This window comes from Lissotriton vulgaris, chromosome 1_1 (genome assembly GCF_964263255.1).
Source record: "Lissotriton vulgaris chromosome 1_1, aLisVul1.2, whole genome shotgun sequence".
Lineage (NCBI taxonomy): Eukaryota > Metazoa > Chordata > Amphibia > Caudata > Salamandridae > Lissotriton > Lissotriton vulgaris.
Genome location: NC_141685.1, coordinates 907,489,367 through 907,513,355, shown reverse-complemented (window position 1 = coordinate 907,513,355; position 23,989 = coordinate 907,489,367). Strand labels below are relative to the sequence as shown.

Here is a 23,989-nt window from a genome sequence, read left to right as displayed (position 1 = left end):
AGTAATATCGAAGTTAGTAATATCGATAGCATATATATCGATGTTAATAATTTCGATGACACTAATATCGATATTTGTATTATTTTATAGTTTTTTATTATGTATGTGTTATATGTTTAATTTAAGTATTTAAAATAATTACTATTATATGTGTATACATTTTCTATAATAATATAGAAATTTATAAGTAAATTTGATGTTTAGTACCGGAGCGGGTTGTGGGTTTATAGGGGAATAGGGTGGGAAGTAATTTAATTATGGTAAGTTGATTAATAATTAGTAGGATTAATTAATTAATTATAATTATTTGCTAATTAATATTGATTAATTGGGAAATAATTAATTGATTAATTGATATATATTTTCTGTAGCGGGATGTGGGTTTATAGGGGAATAGGGTGGGGAGTAATTTAATAATAATTAATTAATTAATATATGTTTTTAAATATTTATAACTAATTAATTGGCAAATAATTAATATTAATTAGTTAATTAATTAATATAATTTGGTACATATTTTAAATTAGTAATTAATTGGTAATTAAATAATATTAGTTAGTTAATTACATTATTAGAGTAATTTATTTATATATAATTTTTAGTTACTGTTAATTAATTAATTGGGGAAAAATGATAATAATTATTAAATTATATTAATTACAGCTTATGTGCTAATATATTTACTTTATTGTTATTGTTAATTAATTATTAATTGCTAATTAAATAATATTATTTAACTTTGGGTTAAGGAGTATTTTTAGGGTTCAGGGTCATTTTTGGGTTTTTGGGTAAAGGGGTATTTTGAGTGTTTAGGGGCAGTTTTCAGTTTTTGGGTAAAGGGGTGTTTTTAGGGTTCAGGGTCAGTTTTCAGTTTTTGGGTAAAGGGGTATTTTTAGGGTTCAGGGTCAGTTTTCAGTTCATGGGTAAAGGGGTATTTTTAGTGTTTAGGGTCAGTTTTCAGTTCATGGGTAAAGGGGTATTTTTAGGGTTCAGGGTCAGTTTTCAGTTCATGGGTAAAGGGGTATTTTTAGGGTTCAGGGTCAGTTTTCAGTTTTTGGGTAAAGGGGTATTTTTAGGGTTCAGGGTCAGTTTTCAGTTCTTGGGTAAAGGGGTATTTTTAGGGTTCAGGGTCAGTTTTCAGTTCTTGGGTAAAGGGGTATTTTTAGGGTTCAGGGTCAGTTTTCAGTTCATGGGGAAAGGGGTATTTTTAGGGTTCAGGGTCAGTTTTCAGTTCATGGGTAAAGGGGTATTTTTAGGGTTCAGGGTCAGTTTTCAGTTTTTGGGTAAAGGGGTATTTTTAGGGTTCAGGGTCAGTTTTCAGTTCATGGGTAAAGGGGTATTTTTAGGGTTCAGGGTCAGTTTTCAGTTCATGGGTAAAGGGGTATTTTTAGGGTTCAGGGTCAGTTTTCAGTTCATGGGGAAAGGGGTATTTTTAGGGTTCAGGGTCAGTTTTCAGTTCATGGGTAAAGGGGTATTTTTAGGGTTCAGGGTCAGTTTTCAGTTCTTGGGTAAAGGGGTATTTTTAGGGTTCAGGGTCAGTTTTCAGTTCTTGGGTAAAGGGGTATTTTTAGGGTTCTGGGTCAGTTTTCAGTTTTTGGGTAAAGGGGTATTTTTAGTAAATTAATTATTAATACTTATTGTTTAGTACATATATATTATATCTTTACTGTATATATTTTTATTTATTAATTTTAAACATTATTAGATACTTTTAAATATGTTTATTTTATTTATTAGTGTTATATACTTACTTTTACATTTATATATATAAAAAAAAAATCGATATTTTTAACATCGATATTTTTTACAACGATATTATTTTTTCGATATTTTTGTACTTACCATGTTGTAGATAGGATGTCGATATTTTTGCCCTCGATATTGTTGACTCGATATTCTTGTAGGTCGATATTTTTGTGGTCGATATTCTGTCATAGATCCGAAAGCAACATGTCCATAAAGGTAAACATTATAGATCAGAGGTAGCCAATCAAAAGGCCATTTAATTGATCCTAAAAGGAGAAAGGCGTGCACTTATACATGGATATTTGGTAAGGGAGGCGAGGGTAAGGGATATGAGAGATATGAACTTTCATAAATTATTAAACTGGAGCAGGATGATGATAGGTTTCACTGGAAAGCTACTTTTAAGAAATTCAAGGTCACGCATGGGTGATCCAAGTTAAAGTCGTGGAGGAGAAAGAACCAGAAAATTATTTATTGTGGTTTGTGTGTGTGCATTCAGTAAGGGAGGGTATGTATGGAGTCCTCACTGGGTTTGGAGTGTCAAGAATAGACAAGGAAATAGGCAGAATGGATACAATTGGCAAGTATTGTCTTGAATCATGTGACTTCTGGGCTCTTATGCTAAACGAGTGTCGGTTAAATCAAAAATTTTATTTGATGTACATAAAAATAAACTTTACTGAATTTGACTGTACAAAATATGTTTTAGTAGGAAAAAAAATCATAAAAAGAAAAGGAGAACATGCAATATATTATCACGGGTGAGAATTAAATAGAAAAATAACACGCCACTTTCCAGCTAAAAGGCTTGGATTGAACAAGGCGCAGGTAATTCCACATCTCTTCAATGGACTGTGCACCAAATATGGTAAAATAATTACCTACTTTCACTTCAGCAGCCAATAAATCCAGAGTGCAGGCTGCCTTGTGCAGCATTGCATGAAACAGGCTGCAGAATTCCCTGCCCTACAGCAGTAAAGAGAAGGCCACAGGTTCCAATTCAATGACTTCCGCAAAACACTAAATTTACAATTCATTAAAAAGAAATCAAAACACAGCATTAATCTGGAGCTGGCGGCGTAACAGCGCATGCCCCTGGCGGGAAGACTGCACTGGGGCATGCAAAGAAGGTGCTGTTACTTGTAAGGTGTTGTCTGCTCTGAACAGGTTGTCCATGAACTAAGGTTGGGCGCAGCTGAGGGGATGCTTATGTGCTACCTTACTGTGGGCCAAACATTTCACCTCATCTTTATGTCTGATCCAATCTTTCATAAGAATTCTAAATTAAGGGAGTCAATAGCACATGGTGAAAGCATCACTGCTTCTGTGGCGTGATCAGGTATTGGCAGCCATTGCACTCAATGGGCCTCATTTATGAAAAGTGTTGCATCGCTAGGGAAAAACAATAATGCAACACTTTTCATTGACGCTCCTTGTGACAACATGGATGCGCCTTTTAGTGGTGCCACAGTAATTACGCATTGCCTAAGTGTGTTGGCAACCTGACGCAATTTGGTAAAACTACCATTTTATGTTTCTGCTTCTCGCACTGTGAGAAAGCAGAAGCTCCTGGATGGGGGTGGGCGGATGTGCGGGTGAGCAGGTCTGCTGGAAAGCAGGGGAGGAGTGGCTAGCCCAATGCTGTGGGCCCTGACTGTTTGGTCGGCCCTCTGGTGCCGACCAAACCAGTCAATGCGCACTCTCCCTTTTCTCTATGTAGGCTGCACGCAGTCTACAAAGAGAAAATTGCCTCCCCATATATGCCTGGCTGGGCGCTGTCCACACCAATCACAATACTGTCATTGCAGCATTGTGATTGACTTATGGGAGGGGAGGGAGGCTGTCTGTGGAAAACGCAGACCCGGCCAGGAGCAGCAGGAAAACGTCCCGTCCAGGACTCGGGGCAGCGGGTCTCTGTTCAGTAGGAGGTGAGTTTGTCCACCTGGGCAGAATTTATGCATCAGTTTCTGTAATTGACATTAAGTGGTCTAAGTGCAAAGAGGGCGGGGGTAACATCAGATTTCCGTGTGGTAGCTTGACTCCCGCCCCACGGCTGGGAATACTAACTTTCCTCTTTGGCAGCACCGAGTAGTATAGCTTCTAATTTTTGTTCGGTAAAGTTATGCCTGTTGTAGTTTTCTTCTGATTGAGCCTTCCATGGTGTAAGCAGACAAGCAGTCCCGTCGATCTGGAATTAGCGTCTAAGCACCAATGCCCCGGTGGTGTTTTCACCAAAATCTGGACAAGTGTTGGTGCTGCAAACGACCATGCTTAGTTGGGAGACACATAGGAAACTTATTTTGAATATTCCCTCTGTAATTGAATTTTGTGCATAAGTTTAGAGCTTCCCGGGCAGTGAAACTGCAAGGGGTTGACCACTATCAATCTTTGAATACTACTAAATCCAGCACGGTTCTTCTAGGGCCACTGCTGCTTTATTCTTTTGTGCTTGTGGGAGACTTCATCATCTTAATTAAGGTTGTGGTGGAAGGTCAGCATCTGTCTGTGAATGGGTAGGGCCACTGTGGATTTTAATAGTCGGAAGTCGGGGCAGTTCTATTGCATAGCTGCCACATTTTCAGATTGCTTATGTGTGACATTTGCATTATTTCAGTATGGCTGTGTGTGATATTCTACTCCCAAATGTTGGAAACTTTCTCATCAGTAAATTAAACCAATGACAAGCATTTGGGTGCGAAAACCAGAGGAGAATTCACTGGTCTACTTTCTTTACTGTACTAGGGCTAAGGAAAGATTAAGCATTACATCTAGTCTAGAAGTCTGAATATTCTCTGTAAATCCCACCCCGATATCATGCTCTGTAGGCTGTTGTCTCGCAGCATGTCCCAATATCCACATTTACTTTTTGTTATTGACCCAGATGATGTCTGAAAGACATCCCAATCGGGTTGCTGAACTACATAGTGTGAAACTTTAAAAAGTGGGATCAATGCCTGCGTCCCTGCTTGACCATATTGTGTGATCCTCAGCAAACACTTTATTTCACCAAACCTATTCTTTGTTGATTATCATATATGAGATAAACTTCAAATACATGATTGCAGGATGTGTGCTGTACAAAAAAAACCTCTCTTGTTTAATAGGCTAAACGTTTGCTCCATGTATAATAAGAAAACCAGCCCACTTATAGGGTACACTTTACTAACTCCTAATTTGCCTCTTAGTTGACTGATCGTATTGTCATCAGGGAGGGGCAGAAATATTTCACAGTTCATGTTCATAACCTCTCAAATTTAATAAATACTTCTCAATGCAGTAATATAATTTGATGTACTAAGATAAAACTTTTTTTTTATTTAAAGACAACTTTTCATATTCTTACGTCAAGATTTTTGTCCACTGTTGGAGGCAGTTATGGGAGATAATGAAAAAATCAGTAATGAGGCAATCTATTGAAGGTAGTGGTAAGACACCTCTGAGGTTGTTGACACGCAGGAGGGGATGCCTAAATTTACCCAGATCGGGGATCTGATTGGGCCAGAGACCGTCCCAAACGGGCCCATATGAGAAGGGAGTGAGAATGGGACGGACCGAATGAAGCTTTTCCCTGAAGTGTAACAGGAAAGGAAAGAGGAATTTGTGTTTGAGCTGTTTGCAGTTGTGCCTGCTGCTCATTATTAGTTGAGTTCTTGGACTTGTCTGCTGCATCGATGATGTCACTACTTAAAATGGCAGCTTCGTTTCTAGTCTTCCACTGCCTGAGGCGGCGCGTAACCCAGGGGAAGGTATGTTGTTTTTGAATTGTAGTTAAACCCGTCCCGCTTCCCCCCATCTCCCCCACATGCTCATCATGCAGGCCGTGGCTGTATTGCATATGCCCTGGGAAAGGTATGAACTTGGGTGGTGAAGTGAGCTAAAGAATGATGTTGGATTAAACCCAGATCAGTTGACTGGGTGTGAGTGCTTGCAATGTTCAACACTCCGTCCATCATCTCCTTTGGTTTTGCTTTGCTCGCCCTAAGTTGGCAGGGTATGCCCAGACGTGAGTCCCTTGCTCATTTTGCCACTGGATTCAAGCTAGCCTGGCTGATGACGACTGATTTGCCAGAAACTGGTCCCAGGATGCTTGTTTCCACTCCAGAGAAGACATGGCTTGGCAGTTTGGGCAGGACTGTTCCCATGACGCACAGGGTCAAACTGATTTGCATATGGCCATGTCTGAACTGGGGTGGTGAAGTGAGCTAAAGAATGAAGATGGATTAAACCCAGATCAGTTGACTGGAGATGAGTGCTTGCAATGTTTAACACTTCGTCTATGATTCCCTTTGGTTTTGTTTTGGTGAGAAATGAATGGCGGCAAATGCTTGAAAGTGATGCCACCCTCTCTTACCCAGCTCTCTTTGTGCCAAAAGACAACATACCTGCTGTATTATCGCCGCTCATATTGGTACTGTTTAAGAGTTTGTTGACATGTTTTATGGGTCATTAAATCATTGTACGGTGCTTTGACGCCCATTTGGGGCCCAAGTTCGCGCTTTTAGGGACATCATGTTATTAATCATGTCGGGGGCTCCTGGAGTCGAGCTTCAAACCTTTCTTACAGTGTCTTTAAGGTCCGATGCGCTACTACCTTGAGAGAGCTCGGCGTTGCTGCCCCTTTAATATTTTTGATGTGTTCCCTTCGTGTTTACTGTACTGTAGCCATCTGAGCAGAATCTGCAAACCTGAAGCAAGGTGGGATGTAGAACAAGCGTGTCCCTCTAACAAGGCCTTCATTTTACCCATGACCTCACAAAAAAGCGCCCTGAGGCACATGACGAGGTCGTACATTTATCACCAGTGGCTCAGTTCCCTTCGAGAGCCCTCGGTATATAAAATGTCAGTGCCCGGATGTAAGCATTGCTTGTTACAAGGGTGGGACCTAGGCTAGTGTCAGCCTGGTTTGGCAGTTAAGTAAAGACAGACAGTGGAAACCAAGGGATTTTTGGCAGTTAACCAGAGCAGGGTTTTGGTTCACAATGTTCACATGTGCCTTGTATGCTGTACAATTTATATACCTTGGCAGGAACATACTGTTTGTGTGCGTCACCGGCTGGTGGTGATTGATTTAAGTCCAATTGCGCCACAGACTAAAACTCCCTTAAATAAATCTGAATATCAGCACTATCTTGCACAGCACGTCGCTTAGTAAACTGACATGTTCTCCTTCACCTCTAGTGTCTTCAGTGCGTTATGTATGCAGTGGGTGTGTGGCCAGAGGAGTGGCTGGTGTGCGAGTGGTCAGCGAGTGCTAACTGGTAATGCGGCAGCAATTACCGAGTTTAGTGGGAGGTCAGTAGATGTAAAGTTTATTAGGGTGGAGTGACTACATGAGGAGGTGTTGTTTCCGTATGTGGCAACTCAACCAGTAGAAACAATAACATGGAAAGCCTTTGCTGTTACTTGCAGGCATTTTTTACACAGAGTACTACTTGGAATGCATTCATAATTTCTGCACTTCTTTTATAATGGCGTTTCTTGCATGAAAAGAGAAAATTAATTTAGTGTCATCATATTGATGTACAGCACTGCACAGTCAATGAATGTATTTATTGTATAGTTAAAACCATTACAAGTGTATCACTGTGTTCAAAAGTTAAAATGGGCAAATGATAACATCAGCATACGCAAAGATTGTCCTCTATAGCTCACATAAATCGCAATTTCTTAAATGATAAATAATTCAATCGTATTGCTTTATTAACCTTCCTGCTTTCTCAAATTTGCTTTAAAATGCACAGTTTGTTCACTCTTTTTTCAAAGTTTTCTCGGGGGGAGAATCCCCGAATATCCTGTAGGTTGTTCGAGCTCGCTCGCTACGCTGGCCACAGTGCAGTACGACAAGAATTTTACGCTCACAACTTTCAAATGTCACCAGCTGCCACTGTATGTTTCAACTATTGGAATGCTATTGACATATCTGTAATCAATTCAAAACAAAGTCTTGGTGAAATTTGTGTAATTTCCTAAGTGGAAAAGATGTAAGTGTCCAAAACTTACATAAAATTATGTGAAATGCCAGATTAGCATGTTGTACTTTTTAAATACAAAATGCCTTCTGTTGTCCATTTTTGACCTGAAAATGCACTTCAGACTATAAAAAACTACTTAAATTCAATCTAAGGTGAACAACTGCTACTCATGTTCTGTTCATTCAATGTGTTCCCACGCTCCCACAACAGGATTTTCACCAGAATTACATAATTTATGCAATGTGGCTTTATGGAATAATCTCTGACATTTCACCTAACAAGAATAATGCAAAACGTCAAAAAATAACTTGCAGTTATGTAGGTGTAAACAAACTATCATCTGGCCAATTCAGTACCTGATGCAAGAGAAAAGTCGCCCAAACTACAAGGAAGGGAGAGTCAACCTGGGAGAATTCTATAATGTTAAGGACAAGAATGGGTTCTACCTCTCTTTGGATAAATTGTTTTGGGGCTTTATCATTCTGTATAGACTGAATCATTACAAATTTCATCTTGTGTTCAATGATGTCTATTTTCTCTGGGTTATCTGATAAAATGGTTCCGATCAGTGAATTAAATGTACTTGAATCTTTTTCCATGTCACTAGCCATGATCGTTTCAAACAAATCTCTGCAATTAACCATGGTATGTAACGGGGAAGGTATCATCATGTATAGAGCTGTTTTGTGTGACAATTTACACTAGGCAAATATATTCAGGTTCTTCCTCTCTATTTTTTTAGCTCAAATATGTGATATATTTTAAACCGGAATGTACCACTAGACTGTGCTATTCAGTTGGTCACTCTGCCAATTGATTCAAGTACTCCATATCAGCAACACCATTGAGCCAGAAGTCATTTTCTAAAAGTGGGAAGGATGAGGGCTGATATAGAGTTTGACAGACAGGGTTTTCAGCCACAAATGTGGCGGTTTACCACATACCTCAAAACCTTGATTTACCTACTCTATTTTGGGTTGGACCTACAGTCAACTTTCCAACAGCAGTGACCCGAATTTAGCTTATTCCAGTGGGTGGATGGAGTAGGGCCTGTCAACGAAAGGATATCAGAACATCCGCCCAATTAATTTAGAGTGGGTTATCTAGGTTTATATTTTTTGTTTATGTTCATCACTCCCATGAAAAACCTGCCAGAAGCCAATAGAAAAACAAAAGAAAAATGAGACCCATGCCCTGGGTGTCATTACTTTTTAAATTTTCTATGACAAACTCCTGGTTGGAAAGTTTATTTTTGGAAAACAAAAATGTTTTGTGCATTGCAGCCTCTTGGTGATTCATCTAAAGCCACAGAGGTCACTAATGAACCAGCAGTAATCTCAAAGTATGGTAGCAGATTACAGCTCGGGTTGCGAAAGTAATGTCCTCCGACACCCTGATGGACAGATGGTCACCCCCAAAGTGGTAATCTGGCCAAAGACTTTGTCTCTGGTCTCCAGGTACGTTTTATTGATTTTTTTGGCAGCAATATTACATAATGTATCTCCCACAGTCTATCAAGAATTAGAATAACTACTTTATAGTTCAATAGATATTTTGCAGTGGAAATAACTATTCACTTTCTCTTCGGGAGAGGCACCAGCGGTTGTTTGAGAATAAACCTCGCCTTGGCAGTGGTGATACACATGGGGATGAAATGAAAGTGTAGTCACTATCCTCCCTCCAACTGTCCCTTTGTCTTCCACTTCTCATTAGTTCACCGTGCCATGGGCCCTCCTCTGAGGAAATCCACTAGCCTGTGGGAGAGAAGCTATGAATGTCACTCATTTACTAATTGCTTGTCTCTTTCCTTGAATGACAGTGACAGTCCTTTATTCATGGCTGGCCTCCACTGGTAACGGCCCTGCCCTCACAGGCTCTTGATTGTGGTTAAATCCGCAATCCACCTCCAGCACACCCATAAGAGTTCTATTGGTGGTCACCACCATTTCCGTGTTCTTCCCGCTACCAGGAATGCCTGGGTATCTCAAAGGTTAGTATAGCGACTCCCTTAGATTCCTACTAATGCCACCACCCACTCACTGGAGCCAACACTGCAGGTGTGTCTGCTAGAATCCTCAAGGGAATATTGGCAACATTACAATGGAGCTGTGGCCATACACAGTTGTGATGCAGCCCATGAATTGCTTCAAGAACCCGGTAAGTGTGTTGCGATTTGACCCTCTGGGATGGATAAGTCAATCTAAGTTAGTTGTTGCTGAGTTTGGTTAACAGTTATTTTATGCCCTATTGTGTTATATTATGTGAACTACTTTCAATCACAATGCATCAGTCATAATCTCCCAGCCAGTTATAGAACTGAAATCACACTTCTGTTTCTGATTCATCAGCCTGTCACTGTGCAGACCCCTACATTTCCCCCAAGTGAGTTTTTCACTTCCTGTTATGTTATTACTACTGAGGACAGGAGAGTTCTCTCCATTCAGAGATATAATGACAGATCTGCTGAAGTGTTAGCATCTCCTTGTTCAGCTCTGTAGAGTGCGGCTTCCGAATACCGCGTCCAGGATATTGTAGGACACTAATATCATGAACAAAATATCAAGGGACTAACTATTAAAAGGTAAATATGTATGGCTCTTCAATAACTAACTTAACACCTATGTACCTTGAAAATACATACATTTATAAGGTACATAGATGTGGAGTAAAGAATAGTAATCCATTCTCTATGCACATTGTGGAGAGGTGTGGCTCACTGGTTAGAGGCGGCAGACCCGAGTGCAGAGAACGGCCCGGGACCAGGGTTCGATTCCCGACGCGGCAGGGTCTTGGACCAGGATCAGCGGACTGATAATTCTCGCATCGGTGCCTACTCCGACCAGGGATCACACTCGGCAACTCTGGGCATTAGCTTGCCTCATCTCCACAACGGCCCCACACAAACGCCGGGGATGCCTGGTTTCACCTTGGCGACCCCCAGGAGGGACTATCTCACAGGGAAAGCCAGGACGGGTTCCCCAGCGGTCTATAGCGCTACGAGGCCTCCGGGTAGCAGTGCGCTTTACAAGACACAACAATTTATTTACATTTCAGTATTTTGTCCACGACATTAGTGTGCCACAACCTTGTTGTATTCGATATTCAAGAGCTCAGTCCTCGGTAGGTCACCCTCACCCAGGAAAACAAGCCGAAACCTGGTGGATGAGAAATGGCTTCTGCGTGTTGCGTCCTGGGGCGCTGTATAAATTCTATGAATACATAAGTATAGCAGAAGGATTCCTGGCTCGGCCATCTTGCACTTGCACTGAGGTCAGTGATGCTAAGCAGGATGCTCACAGTGTAAATGAGATGACATCCACCTTCCAGATATGGCACCCTGGTTGTCTGGACTGTCTGTGACACTGTAGTGCATAATATATTGCTTTAAAAGGGTGGGGAGCGCACGATAATATCACTGCAAGGCTGTGTGGCAATGAATCCAAGTCAATTATATCATCCTACAGTATTTTTGTATCCAGCACATTGCTGACCAATAAAACCATTATGCTATTTACGTTATTCATATTTTTAGATTTACACAGGTGCGGCCGTCACAGGTAACAGCAGTGAAGAGGCGGGCTGGGTGGGGTGCAGAGACGACGGCTTTAGGGAAAGCAAAATAATAAATATAACCATGTACTTTGCGCTCGCCGAATCACCGAGCGATGCGACAAGCGAAAGATGAATGGTTTCATTTATTTTTTTCTTACTTTCCCTATCCCGTCTTCTGTTCACTTCCCTCACTGCCCCACCCATTTGTTACCTGTGCCAGCCATGCCTGCATTTATATCCCATACTTCTTAACCTTGTTAACAAATGCTTTCATTTTTTATACTTAGCTATTCTTACTTTGTGATGTACTAGTATGACAATGTAGTGGGTGTGATATAATTGGCATGCGATACAATGAGGAAATGCAGGTCATCCTCCATAGAACGGACATGACCATTCATCAAAAACCACTGTCAATAAATCAAAATTGACTAGACAAACACTCAAGGTTATGAACCTCGGTCCAGGGTTTATTCATCTGTCTTGCTAGCAAGGAGATTCACACTATGGCACCTTGGTCTGTCCTGTACCGGGAAACCCTTTTTGGGTAGCTGTTGAGTCTTATAATTTTAACTATTAATAATATTATGGCACAAGCAATCAGACAGCACCATCTGTATTGCAGATGTATTTCACTGTTGATCACATTCTGATGCATGTCTAATTGAAAAGTTAATCATGGAGTTGTGTGAGCGTTACCAGCTGCTGAATCATGTCTACTCCAAGATGGTGGAGGACAGCCAATTCCTTAAATCACCAAAAGAGAGATGGCAATAATGGGTGATGCCAACCAAAATGCAATCAATTCATGAAGCAGGATGTATGACGTTACAACGCATGCTTTTACCACACATGCTGTTACAACGCCAGTTTTACAAAGCAAACCTTTACAACGCATAGTGCTTTGGGGTGCTGGATAGTGAATAATTTAATTTACTATTCCAACTCCAGTCCCCGTGGACACTAGGGAAGGTGTTGGATAGTAAATTAAATCTATTCCCTATCCTAGAGCGCCCCCCAGTGCAAAGCGTTGTAATGGTTTTTGTTGTAAAACCTGCGTTGTAATAGCACTGCGTTGTAAAAGTTTCGTTGTAAAGGATGTTTCCCCATGTAGCATCATCCAGCACAGAATTTAAAAATTGCGGTGCAACCTCTGACTCAAATTTAAACTTTCTACCCCAATTAAAGTCAGCTGACAAAATTGCCATTTACCAAAAATACAGCCACTCCTACCAACCCCCAACTCGATCTGACAAGAGCCCTGATCATGGCTTACATGGACCCAGGTTATAAATTTCCAAACCATTCCGCGCTGACTGGACAGTGAGTTCGATTTCCTGCAATTTTCTTAAACAAATGAATGTTATCAGGTGAGTTAACTCAGTTTGGTCTGTTGAATAAAAAGAAGGATACAACTCCGAAAATGCACTAATTTGTTAAATGAAAACCCAAATTGTGGTACGTTCCACCGTGCCGAAGAGGAGTGATCTGCTATTGACACCCTCTCGCTCTATCCTCAACTGCTGAATTGAATTGGCCTTCTCCTCAGCAGACTCCTGGAAACCTAATACATCTTTTGCTAATAAGCGGGTCCCTGGGCTACAGTTATGTCATGCTGTTTTTAATTGGTGCAACTTCCACTGTTCTCCTCAGGCCCTCAGCCTTTATAAGGCGTAACATTTTTGTCATTGGTTGACACAAAATTCAGATGTTGCTTGTATTGAGGATGAGGTCTCATGAGAAGCTGTGTAAAGTGTGGATGCTCCACATTTTGAGACTTTTCATTCATTCTTTAAAGCATTGGCAGATGTGGGAAGCTAAAAAAAATTTTCTTCAAAGTGATGGGGAGGTAGCATGTTGGCACCAGGATATTCCCACAGTTCCTTAGGGTAACCCCCCTACCCTGCGTTTGCATACCTTTTTCCAGAAATACACTGCTGGCCAGCCTCATTCGCCATCTGCCAGAAACCTAACTCCTTAGGGCTGGACATCTGTCAGGTGGGGAATGTGAGGTGCTGTGGTGTCACAACTAATGGCAGCTCTAAGGACTTGTGGGTAAAACTGGAGATTCTATTCCCTGTAGACTGATGCTAAACCCTTCTTTGGAGGTATAACCCACTGCAGTGAAAAAAAGTCAGTCTTGCCATGTCAGAGTCAGGCTTATTCAACAAACATTTCCTACATGAGGGAATGGCAAACATCTGTCAATATGGTCTAACTTTGGCATCTAAACAAAAGATTCCACACCCTTGGCTCATAACCTCAACTCTGACCGGTAGCTGAGTGTTCATGCACTGGGTTTAATCATTGGACCTAAATTTCTGTCTCAGATATACATCACTTGCTCTTGTTGCTTGAGGCGTTGTAGGTGGTTGTTTGTACCCACTGACTACTACCTTCTGGCTGTGGACTGTTATCACCTTGAAAGTCTCCATGAAGGAGGGTGGCCTTATAACGTGCCAGCAGCTGGGCTAGTATACAGAGGCAAGTGATGCGCATTGTGCCAAAGGCTTTTTTGTTCAGATTTAGGATTACATATTAGTGTTTCTTGATTATTTCATGGCAGAGGGTAACACAGCCTTGTTGCTGGATGATCCACACTTTAGCTCCTGCTATTGCTGATCACTTTATCAATCAATGAAACAATCAATCATTTGTAAAGCGCACTACATACCCACGAGGGTCTCAAGGCTCTGGGGGTGGGGTCACTACTAAACAAACAGCCAGGTCTTGAGTATCCTCCTGAAGGTCAGCAGGTCTTTAGTCTGTCGTAGCCTCAGTGGGAGGGTATTCCATGTCTTGGCGGCGAGGTGGGAGAAGGATTTCCCACCATTGGTTGTTCTTCGGATGGGCAGGACGGTGGCGAGTGAGAGGTCGGCTGAGCGTAGCTGGTGGCTGGGGATGTAGAAGGAGAGCCATCTGTTGAGGTTGGCTTGGCCGGTCTTGTAGACTGCCTTGTGTGCGTGGGTGAGGAGCTTGAAGGATATCCTCTTGTTGACGGGGAGCCAGTGCAGGTTTCACAGGTGGGGGGTGATATGGCCGTAGCGCGGTATGCCGAGGATCAGTTGTGCTGAGGCGTTTTGGATGTGTTGTAGTCGTTTGATGAGCTTGGTTATGGCGTTTCCGTAGTAGAGTCTGCTGCTGACGGGGGCCTTGGTGACTGTCTTTCTTGTATCTGTTGGCATCGATCTGTAGATCTTGCAGAGCATGCGGAGGGTGTTGAAGCAGGAGGAGGAGACGTTGTTGACTTGCTTGGTCATTGAGAGCGTTGAGTCGAGGATGATTCCCAGGTTGCGTGTGTTTATAATCTCACTGGCGCTGTGAGGTTGGTGTTTGGTGTTTTGTAAGGTGTGGTTGGTCTGTTTCAGGTGTCTCAGTTTGTCTTGCATTCAGTTGAGATAGAGGGATTGTGTTGGATTCAGAGTGTGCCATTGCAGGGTGGTTTCTAAGTCTGTGTTGTAACTATGGTCTATCTTGCGCCCAACCCAATTTAGGCCTTTATTATAAGGGACCCTTTAAAAATCCTGCTATTTCCTCCCACTCGCAACACTCGACTGGGTGTCACGGCACTTCCAGTTGTGGGATAAAACAATGATAACTTGATTTAGAGAATAACATTCATTTGGGAATTAATGTTTCAGCGTTGCCCCCTGGACTTCAGCCAAAATCTCCAGATGAAAACCAAAAACGAAAAATCCAGAGGGGCCCTATCTGTGCCTCCAGTTAACAGGCCCATTTGGAATTTATCGGCCATGCATAATAAGAGCCTTAGTGTGGCGAGTGACACCCCCGCTGGCATGGTTTGTGCTGCCCTCTTCACGGAGCTCTAAACCTAGCAGGCGCGTGACACCGCGCCCCCACCCCTCCCCCCAGCAACGGGCTCATTGTACCGTCTGTACGACGGAAAATGAAAAGCAGAAAACAAACACTGCACTTTCTTTCCTGCTCTCCCCAAAGTACCTGCTTTTATTTAAAATTCCCTTTCAGTTCTGCCAAATATGGCTTTTGGCCATCAACTCGCGAGCTTTCGAGATAAAAGGCTGTCGGGAAGGCCGGAACAGTAAATCTCTGCCTTGTTTATGCATAATGCATAGGACACTGGCCAAGGAGTCTGTTCTTACTGTAAGAAGCGTCCTTCACAAGGGTGTCTGTGTGTGGGTGGCGCGTAGAAAGCAAAATTAGATCACGTTTTGTAATAAACCTAGGGCTAAGTATTGTGTGGCACAAAAAGGTCACTCCACCGCGAACACTTCACCACGTGTAAATAATTGTGTGCCACAGTGACAAGCTGCAAATGTCCTTTACTTATTTAATAGTAATATTTTAATATGTATATGATTCTTTTACAAAACTCTAAAGTGCAAGCAATACCTCATAAGGCATCGTAGCGCTTTAAAAAAGGTTTAAGTGGAAAAACAGCACAAACAGGAGATGATTGCCAATCGAAAGAAAAACATCATGCCTTAAATTGCCAAAAGTCAGGAATAGAACAGTAATTGAAATCAGGATAACGAAAACAACTGTAATTGGGAAGGATGAGTGAATTTTGGTACAAGCCTATCAGGCAGCGAAAGCTGTTTTAATTCAAAAGACCTATTTAGGGCTTACCGAACTTATAAACGCCTACAGCCCCTCAATTGCTTACTACTCACTGGCTTAACTTTCACACTCATTTTCTTACTTCTTATTCAATAGCTGTCCTTGTCCGAGCTCCTTCATCTTGTGTTTGTCCCTCCCCTAAACCATAGCTTCTTTTCTATCCCTCTGATTGGCTGGCGTTTATCGTTCCTCTGCTCACCTTTAGAGAACTTTAATTTTCTTTTAGGGAAAGTACTGCATGAAAGTGCATGTGTTTTCCAGCTTTCTCTTTTAATCCCACCAATTGCTAACTTCCGTACTCAGAGTTTCTCCCTTGTGTACTTCTCCTCTTGACTGTCTCCATGTTTTTCTTGTCCTTATTTGCTTCTCTCTGCTCCTCATGTTGTTGACACTTTTGTGGGGTTCTATCTCTTTCATGTGCTTCTCCCCTGAGTGCTCCCTGTACTTTGCCCATCCAACACTCTGTGTTCTTCTCTCCACCCCTGTGTTGCTCCCTCCCTCATGCTATGTTTTTCCCCTCCTCACACCAACTTCTCTAGCTTTTACTTCTCTATTGATCCCTCCAGCGCGATCCTTTTTATTCAAAATATACGTATATTTTTCCACTTAAAAGCATTTTTTTTATTTAGCCATCGGAACGTCACCAGCCAACTTGAATCAGAAAATAAAAAAATAAAGGGAATGGCACCCACGTTCTTCAACAGGCATGTACAAACATTCTGACAAGTATGTGTATATGCCAACACACATGCACACACCAACGGAATCCACCCCATGGGCTTCCAGGCAGCATATTCCACAGAATCGGTGCTGCTTCTGTCCACAGAAGCCATCCGCAGACACATTGATGAAGGCCAGACGGTGGCACTGATTCTGTTGGACCTCAGTGCCGCATTCGACACCGTTGTCCATCCCATACTCCTACAGCGCCTTAAGGAAGGAGGACAGACCAATCTGGCCCTGAAATGGTTATGGTCTTTCTTACAGGACAGGAGTTTTCAAGCATCTCAAGGGCTGTGCTACTCCAAGAAAATCAGGTTAGATCAAAGGGTTCCCCATGGCTTTTTAATCTGTATATGGCCCCTCTGCCAAACATCATTGAAAAATACGGTATTGGTGTTGTGTCATATGCAGATGACACGCAACTAGTGGTATCTTAGTCCCAATCTCAGGAAGAAGCAGCCACTAACTTCTCCACATGCCTACAAGAGCTGGCAGTCTTGGTGTCTAAAAACTGCTTAAAGTTGAACGGTGGCAAGACCGAGGTCCTAATTGTGGGTTAGCCTCCCTCGATATGGTCACCAAGGTGGTGGCCGCAGACTCTGGGTACCACCCTAACTCCTAATAAACATGTAAACAACCTGGGGATGTGGCTAGACTCTAAGGTCTTTTTTGACCACCACACCAGAACTATTGCTGGGAAGTGCTTTGGAATAATGAAAGGCCTTCGGAAGACCCTAGATGTTCTCCCGGTAGCTGCCAGGAAAACCTTAGTCCACGCACTTGTCACCTCCCGCTTGGACTACAGTAATGCGCTCTACATAGGCGCCAGTAGCAAGAGCGTTCAAAGACTGCAATACATTCAAAACGCGGACGCCCACCTAGTACTGATGCTCCCTAGAAAAGCCTCATCCAAAAATGCCCGCTCTACTTTACATTGGCTCCCGGTAAAGGAAAGAATTCTCTTTAAGGCACTATGCATTAGTCAATGGATCCTGATGGGGAACGGTCCGAACTACCTACACAACCTACTGTCCCCCTACACTCCCACCAGGACCATACGATCCTGGGGCTCGGGACAGGATCAAATCACAATAATTAAAAGAATGAGAATGGGGGGTTGATCCTTTTGCTACCTTGCCGCTTAACAGTGGAACGCTCTTCCATAGGATCTTCAGATGGAACAATCTGAAAACATTTTCGGTAAAAATTGACGAGATGGCTCTTCCAGATATAGAACCATTTATGTTTCAGCCTGTTTCTTATTAGCACCTACTAGCATTGTTGGCCACAGCACGGGGACACACTAGCTAGTGTAACCAGGTGCTTTACAAGCTCATTATTATTATTATTATTATTATTATTGAACTGGTTAATAGAACCCACTAACAAGCTACAGATGTAAGTAAAGAGAGATGTTCACTGGTTTGATAGTTGAAACTTCTGCCATCGAACAGATGATACTTAAGAGAGCTGATCACTGGCTAGTTAATAAATACCACTGCTGTCAAATTGATTTTACTACAGTGACCTGTTCATTAGCTGGTTAGTAGATTCCACTGCTGTCATACATATATTGCAACACAAAGCTGTTCACTGACAGGTTAGTAGAAACCACTGCTGTCAAGCTGATAATACTAGAGAGAGCTGGTTAGCTAACACCACTGCTGTCATACTGGTATTGCTACACAGAGGTATTCTGGATCTGTTTAGTAGCAACCACAACTGTCCTGCACGCAGGGCCAGACTGTCCGTAACGGACAACGGGCATTTCCCCAGTAGGCCACCAGGGTGGGGGCCGGTTTTGGGCCCAGTAAACAGCTTGGCCGCACCCCTCACCCCCCAGGGGAGCCGGCCGAGCACTTCGCCAGGGCCGGTTTTGGTTCCCAGTCCGGCCCTGCCTGCAAATATTACCGCACAGCTGTTCAGCGGCTGGTAATCCTAATCTGAAGGAGGGAGTGGAAGCACCATTGCTTCCTGACACCTTTTACAAATACATATCCAGAAACCATCCATCTGTTTGTCCAGTATTGATTTCACAGTCTCGATCTAATTAGGCTCAAAGTGTTTAAAACTCAAATCTGGTCCCCAAGATAACAGGCCACCGCACATGGGAGGATGGAGGAAGTGCATACTAATAGTTGTCAAGCGCAGGAGTAGGTAGCTAGCACAAGCTTGACAACTCCAGCTCAGCTGGCAAAGCCAATAGGTCTGGCAATGCCCGCCACCCTTTTGGCAATTCTTTGTTGAGGAAGCTGCTGAGCATTCAGTAATCTAGAAAAAAAAACATTGAATAAGGCGAACATGCTTTTTGGTCTAAAAAAGCACACATTACCACAGCACCCCATGGTAATGAATAGTACTACTTTGTGTGTGGATGTGCTCCTTTTGAAAGGGCAACATGCTGTAACTTACAATGAAGTCAGCCAATAGCTGAAATTGGCTACTGCATTGCTCTCTGATGCTTGCTCAAGTGGGTTGGGGAAAAATTTGAATGGCACTGCCTCAGTCAAATGGATGATGTGTGTCTGAAAACCCATAGAAGTGACTATGCAATAAACATAATTTTAGTAAATTTAAATGGCCTAGGTTAACAAAGATGTAAAAAACTGACTGTTATGCCATTGACTGCTAGCCTCTAGAAAGAAAGAAAGAAAGAAAGAAAGAAAGAAAGAAAGAAAGAAAGAAAGAAAGAAAGAAAGAAAGAAAGAAAGTAGGTGAGAAAGAAAGAAGGTGAGAAAGAAGGAAAGGAGGAAAAAGGAAGGAATTTAAGTAAGAATGAAGGAAAGCAAGAAAGAAGGAAAGAAAAAGGAGATATGGAAACCAAAAAGGAAAGAAAGAAAGAAAGTAGGCGAGAAAGAAGGAAAGTAGGTGAGAAAGAAAGAAGGTGAGAAAGAAGGAAAGAAGGAAAAGGGAAGGAAGGAAAGTAAAAATGAAGGAAAGCAAGAAAGAAGGAAAGGAGGAAAAAGGAAGGAAGTAAAGTAAGAATGAAGGAAAGCAAGAAAGAAGGAAAGAAAAAGGAGATATAGAAACCAAAAAGGAAAAAAAGAAAGACAGAAAAAAGAAATACGAAAGAAAAAAAGAAAACAAAGAAAGAAAATAAAAAGGAAGGAAACAAGGAAGGAAACAAGGCAAGAGAGAAGGAAAAAAGAAACAAACAAACAAAAAACAAGGAAAGAACAGAGAAGGAAAAAAAGAATGAAGGGAGGAAAGAAGAAAATAAAAAAAAAATGTCTTACAAGTGCTGCAAATTAAACATAACAAAGGACATTTTACTCAATATGCAAAGTTTATTAAGGAATCCTCGGTGAATGTGAGTTCAGAATAAATGTGTTCCCGAAGACTCGTTCACTTATGAATCCACATGTATCAATTTGTGTTCAGCATGCATATTAAAAAAGAGGTAACTTAATGCAGAATAGTTTCAAAGGACTCTATCTGTTTTTCTCTGTAGTACTGGCAGTAAGATTATGAAAGGATTCTTCAAAAGGTATTTACATCAGCATTGGCAGGAGACAGGAACTGATAAACCATGGAACGTGGACTGAGCTCACATCTGGTATAACAAGTACTATTTCACGTCAGGCTCTAAACACAAAGGCAACACTAAAGTAATTATAAAGTAAACACAAAAACACTGGACCTGAAGGGAACTACCTTGTGTGTGAATGTGCTCCTTATGAAAGAGCAAAATTCAGTCACTCAAAGTGAAGTTAACGAGTGGCTGAATTAGACGAACCCATCGCCCCATGCTGGGTGCTGTAGTGGGCAGAACCGAAATGACACAACGGAACAATGAATGAAGAGAGGTGACTGAAAACCCCTTTAAGTAAGTAATTATACATATACTTTTAGTAACATCAAAAAGTCGTGGCTAACGCCAGACCGAAAAACAAGTGTGGGAATGTGTGTGTTTTAAGCCTAACTTTCCCATTCGACCATAATGTGAGGTCCCGGGCAAATTATTATATCATCCCGTGCATCAATTCCTTATATGCCAAAATTTGTGAAGTGTTTTGAAAATAGGTCAATCCCTCCAGCATTAGGAGTTATATAAATTTAGAAATGTACATTCACCTATATCATTTTATGCTTACTTCCCACTACATGTTATCATTTATGCTATGCGCAGCACCTCTGGTAGAAAGGATATTACAATTAAATATATCAACTTTACAGGCATATTAAAGATTGGTGGGAAGCTATCTATGCAGGAGAAAAATATATTTCAGAATTCCATTAAATATAATCCATTTTGCGGAGCCTTGGTGTGCCAAACGGAATATTTTTCTCATGAAATTTCGCTAAGTACCATGCAAATTTTGTGCAATTATGCTACCATAGTGAAATGTGATTTGCCTGTACTTCTCATATGTTTTTGTAAGCAAGCGTGCACCTTGCATAAAATAATTCTAGTGATATAGTAGCAAAAACGTGTCTGAGCGAAAACTATTTAAAGCAAGACATTTTTTGTGAGAACTAAGATACTGCTTGTATCTAGCTAAAAAAATGTTAACGAGAGGTCAGCTGTAAATTTTGCAAGTTTGGCAATGCAATTACATTTTCATACAGGCCAGGTGTAGCCGTGCTGTGCAAAATAGTTTTCAGGTAGGTATTAGATTGGACAATGACTATGAAATTCGGAAAGGTGTGAACACATGCAGCACCGGAGACTATGTAGGTACAGGTTCATAGAGCAGGTATGACGTTTCTCTGGAGCAGGGTTTAAGATTCTCATGCACTTAATGGTTTTTGCTTCAGTTACCTGCCCAATCAACAATTTACCATGCCGCTGTGGTTATTGACAATGTGGAATGCAAGGGGTTTTAAGGTAAATATTACAAGGGTTAGGTTCATGCCTTAATGTTACTTGTAGCGTACATTATCCTTAATCAATCAACAATGGGGTGAATAGTGGCGTACATTTTGGTGTGAACATTTCTGAGGTTGTAGAAACCTTGGGTAGTGCAGAAGGTTGCATGGACGAAATTTCACATGATTGTGCTCATATACGACAATTAAACAAATTGCCATGGATATGGAAAATGATGAAGTACTTGAGAGAAAGTGACATCACATTACTTACTCTGAGTCCCACACTTTCCCCCTCAACACCCTCCATGTTACTTCTGTGGAAGTAGAGGAAGGATAAGGAGTAGGAACCATAGAAAGTAAAACAAGGCTCCCCTAGCGATCAACTCTCATGTCACCCCCCTAGCAATCTACTCTCACCACTCCGTCCTCATTGGCGAACTCAACTTCCACATCGACAACCCTAATGGTGCCTACTCCATTGCCATCCTGGAGAACCTGAACAACATCGGCCTCACCCAGCTGGTCACCGAACGCACGCACAAAGCCAGATACACACTCCACCCCGTTTTCAACTACAGCGCCAGAATCAAATTTTGCCACACCACAGACCTCACCGGTACTGACCACACCATTGTACATTTCACTATCACTGATACCCAGCACACCATCACCAGGTATCAGATCTCCTCCCACTGCAGCTGGAGCAAGTTCACCGAAACTCAGTGGTCATAGACACTCACAACCTACCAACCCACAGCCTCAACAGACCACGACCAGACCTTCCAGATCTTCTTTGCCTGGATCCCTGACAGCGCCGACAGAGTAGCCCCACTGAAATCTACAAAATCTAACAAGACCTCCAAACATGCCAGCTGGTACACCCCACAACTCAGGACCACTAAGAGGAACCACCACCAACTGGAGAAATGATGGCATTACACTAAGAATTCCGACAACAGAGCAGCTCACAAAACAGCCCGCAGCAACTATCACTGGCACAAGAAAGCCAGCCATCACACCTGCATTGACTTCATGGCCAACCACACAGAGGAACCCTTCAAAATAGTAAAAAAACTCCATCCACCCCTCCCAAGAATACTAAAACACCCTCTCTGACTACATCCACAGCGAGATCACCAACATCTGCAACAATTATAACCTTCATCTCGCCACCTTTAACCCCAATGACCTCAACCAAGCAGCAAACATCAGCCAAATCATTGCCACCTGGTCTCCGCTCATCATTCTCTGCCCTTAAACCACCTCAGTCATCATGTCTTCCATCCACTCCAGGGCGCCCACCCACCCCTTCCCCCATCATCTCTAACCCTTGTAACAAACCCAATCAGCACACAGCTCACCATTATCCTCAACACCTATCCAGCAACCTTCCCAGACAGATGGAAACACACAGACTTCAGACCCCTCCTAAAAAAATCCTCCGCCAACCCCAAAGATCTAAAAAATTATCTCCCGATCTCCCTACTCCTTTACCTTGCCAAAGTTCTTGAGAAAGCCAGAACCAGCAGCTCACCGAATTCCTAGAACAAAACCATCTACTGGACGCCTCAGGATTCTGTGCCAACCGCAGCACTGAAACCACACTGACTACAGCCACAGACAACAACAGAACACTCCTCGACCATGGAGAAACTGTGGCCCTGATCCTCCTCAACCTCTCTGCAGCATTCAACAACTTCTCATACAACACCCTCATCAACAGACTCTACAATATAAGATAAAGCAAGACACCATCTAGTGGATCGACTCCCTCCTTACAGGACGCAGACAGAGCATCCGATTGCCTTCCTTCACCTCCACACTTAAAAACGTATGTGGCAAACCACAAGAATCATCCCTTAGCCTCACCCTTTTCAACATCTACATGACCCACTAGCAGACATCATCAGATTTCACGGGCTCAACATAATTAACTACGCAGATGACACCCAAATGATTCTCTCGCTCACCGAGGACCCCTCCAATGCCATAACCAGCTTCTCCAATGCCATGGCCAACGTAGCCAAATGGATGAGAGACAATTGACTAAGGCCTTGAGTGAAGGCATTTTCCCTTCCCAATGGAAGAAAGCGGTTGTGAAGCCGCTCTTGAAGAAGTCGTCATTGGACCCAGAAGTGCTGAAAAATTTCCGCCCCATCTCCCTGCTCCCAGCCCCAGCAAAGATGCTGGAAATCCATCTACACCATCATCTTTCTTCCTTTCTGGATTCCGCTGGTCTTTTGGATCATTCGCAGCACGGTTTCCGGAAGGGTCATAGCACGGAATCCGCCCTGACTGTGGTGCTTGATAACATCCGCACCACGGTTGACAAGGGCGGAAGTACGTTGCTGATCCTTCTGGATCCCACAGCTGCGTTTGACACCCCGTCTCCCCTCGTTTTAACATCTCATTTGAGGGAGATAGGGGTGGAGGGGCACGCTTTAAGCCTGTTGGCCTCCTTCCTGGACCAGGGGGAACAGAGAGTGAAGCTGGGAGAGTTCCTATCTCCATCCCTGCCGCTGAATTGGGGGGTCCCACAGGGGTCGGCGTTAAGCCCAACCCTGTTCAATATGTATGTGACCCCC

The 23,989-nt window shown here is 42.5% G+C and overlaps 1 protein-coding gene across 1 annotated transcript in view; it reads right to left on the bottom strand.

Annotated features, from left to right (window-relative positions):
* Positions 1 to 23,989, bottom strand: part of OLFM2 (olfactomedin 2) — a 1,082,596-nt gene that overhangs the window by 971,450 nt on the left and 87,157 nt on the right. The window lies entirely within an intron of this gene.